This window comes from Dermacentor silvarum, chromosome 7, assembly GCF_013339745.2.
Source record: "Dermacentor silvarum isolate Dsil-2018 chromosome 7, BIME_Dsil_1.4, whole genome shotgun sequence".
NCBI lineage: Eukaryota > Metazoa > Arthropoda > Arachnida > Ixodida > Ixodidae > Dermacentor > Dermacentor silvarum.
Window position 1 is genome coordinate 39,861,786 of NC_051160.1, and position 3,381 is coordinate 39,865,166.

General features: G+C 39.9%; 1 long non-coding RNA gene across 1 annotated transcript in view; it reads left to right on the top strand.

Moving 5' to 3' along the window:
- The first annotated feature begins 1,422 nt into the window (after window positions 1-1,422).
- The window catches only part of LOC125946710 (uncharacterized), a 16,613-nt gene continuing 14,654 nt past the window's right edge, over window positions 1,423-3,381 (top strand). The window contains exons 1-2 of the long non-coding RNA XR_007467800.1: window positions 1,423-1,540; window positions 1,712-1,810. This is a non-coding gene — a long non-coding RNA (uncharacterized LOC125946710). The remainder of the gene's footprint in view (window positions 1,541-1,711; window positions 1,811-3,381) is intronic.

The window sequence follows — 3,381 nt, forward strand, 5'->3', positions numbered from 1 at the left end:
TAAGGAAAACAGATAACTACGTCGCTGTTCCGGGAATTCATTCAATTCATCACAGCGGCGTCTTTGTTGGTCTTCCTTAGTCTTCTTTTTTTTAGTTCAGCTGTTCAAAACTCGTCTCCATCAACAATCTTTGGTGCTTTCTCAAGAACCTTGGGACAGGTTCTTAACGAAATTAACCGTGCTCTGTAGCCGGAACCTACGAAAACATAGAAACATTGTACGCCTAGAAGGAAAGTAAAAGACAATAAGAAAGCAACCATGGCGAAATCCATCAGTGACTCTAATGCAAAAGCTCACATTTCTTTGCACACCGCTGCAGATCAGCATCAAAAATTCCAAGTATCGATATCACAATTTTGAATAAACATTTTCTGCTTTCGTCTCTGGGAAAGTTCTGGTGCCATTTCTCGCCTAAGAATGAGCGCTTGCTTACTCTCTGTACAAATGACGAAGTTGCAACCGATAAGCATGCAATAGCGCCATTCTTTACCTCTTTCTTCCGTTCAGTGTTTTACAAGCAGTAGCGGTAATTTCACGATACCGCACCTTAGACTCCACTGTCTCCGAGATCGGCTCACCTGCGCTCTCTTGCTAATAAATAGAAAGTGTCACCGAAGTGTTAATGCTAAAGAAATAAGGTCTACGTAACTGCGCTTGCAATACGATACGAATATAATAACAATGAACAAAAGACTGAGAGATGCAGAATAGAGAGATATAATGAGCATTTAGTCACCGAGTTATTTGAATGACAATGTACATCGGCCTTGCCATTTTCAGCGTCGACAATAGATTCTTTCTTTCTTTTTTATCCTTTCTTTTTTTTGTGTGTGTGTGTTTGCGACATCTGTAAAATACGTTATTCTTGAGCATTCATTTAACAGCTTTACTGAAACACCACATCGCCTATTTAAAATGTATTGGTTAATTTTGTTTCTCGTGCACGAATATTTTGGTAACTTTGCCTGCGACAGGTTATATTTTTTTCTTTTTTTTGCTTCTGAATACTTAATTCTCCTTACTGAGCTTCTTTTTAGCTACTGAACCAATATTCTGCATGGCACACTCAGTAAACCATTGCATTTAGACAACAATGTAATTACAAGTACGTTAAACTATGAACTCTTCGTTTGTGTCACAAGATTTACCTTATTGAAATACATACAAACCCAGTAGCTCTTCCAAAGAAGAATCCTTTCTACAGTGGCATGTCAGGGACACACAAGACACCGTCCTGTGTTTTGTTTCTTTAGCGATTGTACAGAAAATTAAATAGAAAGTAAATATTTCAACTAATTCTTCGAACGCTGCGGCTAGCCTGTTTCTTTGTTGCTCAGCAGAGACTTGACGACGGTGCGGAGAACATTTTAACGGAGGCCTCTGCGTAGTAAAGAATTGCGATTGTCTTGTGTAAATAATTGACAATACAGGCCTGAAAAGTAAAAATAAATCCCATATTATGTATGCCTGTGCGTCTACGGAAAGTCCATACTTCTGTGTAGAGTTTGCTACTTGGACACTTCCAACTCCTTTCTAGTTGGTAAGCGAACTTTCTGAAGCAAGTTATCTGAAAAATTTTTACAACATTTCACCGCAACAGCGCTATGCAAGTGTAAATATATTGTCGCTTTCATTTTATTTGCGCGCACATAGATAAACGCCTCTCAGAAATGGACCCCTCAATCTGTGCCTTTATTTTTTTCCTTTCCAGCCATGACGTTCACCTCTATGGCTTTCGGTGCCCTACTGCTGTCTTTCTTCGCCACCGCCATCGGCGTTATATCCCCAACTAAGGGAACAGGGGCCAATGGTACAGTGCGCCCCTAATAACCAATTACTTTACCTTATTTCACACGAATGTATTAACCATTTCTCACTCGTAACCGGACACCTTCGTGTGCGCTCGTTCCCGTGGCTGATGCATTACAGTAATGAGCAATTGTGCTGGGACATATGTAACATGCATTGTGCCCTTTAAAGGAGTTTAAATGCGCGCACATCATAGAAACATATAAGTTTGTTCTAGCGGTAGCAACGGAAGGCATTACATTTGCAGCTCTTATTAAACTTTATCTGCCTCTCTTCTACTCTAAACTGGAAATTTTTTGATGAGCTGCATTATCCGTCAGCGAATAAATTCCGATGATAGTGCTTACCGGGAACTGGAAAACGGCTAATAGTAACTGGGTGTATTTATTTCAGCCAATAGAACATGAATGAATTGACCGATGGCACATGTATAGCTCAGAATATGCCGTCATAAAAGACAAAGTTGCCTGAAGCATCAGAATAAACTCGTGTGGATTTCTCAGAAAGAAGCGGCGCAGTTTAAGAAAAATTCATCTTAACCCAGCGACTGATTGACGTGTAAAGCTGTGACCGCGTATACTCGGCTGTCGATGGCTATAAAATCAAAGGCCGAGGTATAATTACTTGAGAGTTGCGAAAGATAACAGTAAAATATTGCCTCCGTTGGCAATTTGCTTCCAAACTATACATTGGCTAATGTCCTTGAAACCATCTGGTTGATGGCTGAAAAATGGCAATGTGTGCAATATTTTCTTGATGTTTTATCGCACATCAATACCAACTTGCTTTCTTCCCTTTTGAATGACAATAAATCCGTGCTATTTGTGCACGTTCCGGCAATGACTGACCTTCTCTATTACAATAAACGCAATTATCTGCATCGCAGGCTTCAAGAGTGGGCGTCTTCTTGTGAGAGAAGCATGATTTTCAACAATAAGGCCGAAAACACGTTACTTCTCCTACGTATGACATTGTTTGCACATAAACGTAAACAGTCTCGCTGTTGTTTTTTGTCTTTCTTTCATCCCACGAAACATCTTATTCAATTTTTTTTTTAAAAGAAGCGCGTCACGATGTGATGTAAGTTTATATACAAAACAAAATATAGTTTACAGCACTAGTGGAAAAAAGCTGCTTCTGGATAGTGCCAAAGAGAATAACGGTAATGAATACGTCAATCATTCACTATAATTGAGAACGTTCGTGCATTTTTGAAAACTTTTTTAACAGCTCTCGTGCATTTGTGAAAAGTGCGCAAGGGCTCTTGTAAAAGGCTGTTGTTCAATGTCGCTTGGAATATATAGGCAATCAAAATATGCGATAAGTCATTTTTGCACATTGGCTCCTGCTCTGTAGTTGTGTGCGTGGAAAGTCTTACTCACTCTTGCAAAAAATGTGCAGCCTCTCCTAGCCATCCCATATCGCTATCGGCCGCTAAACGTTCGACGTTGCCAAGAAAATAAGCCCCACCATTTTAACAACGTCTCTGGGTACAGTTGATAATTACGTTTCGACCCCAAACACAAACAACGCTGGATGGATGGATGGAAAACTGTATTATGGTCCATGGGT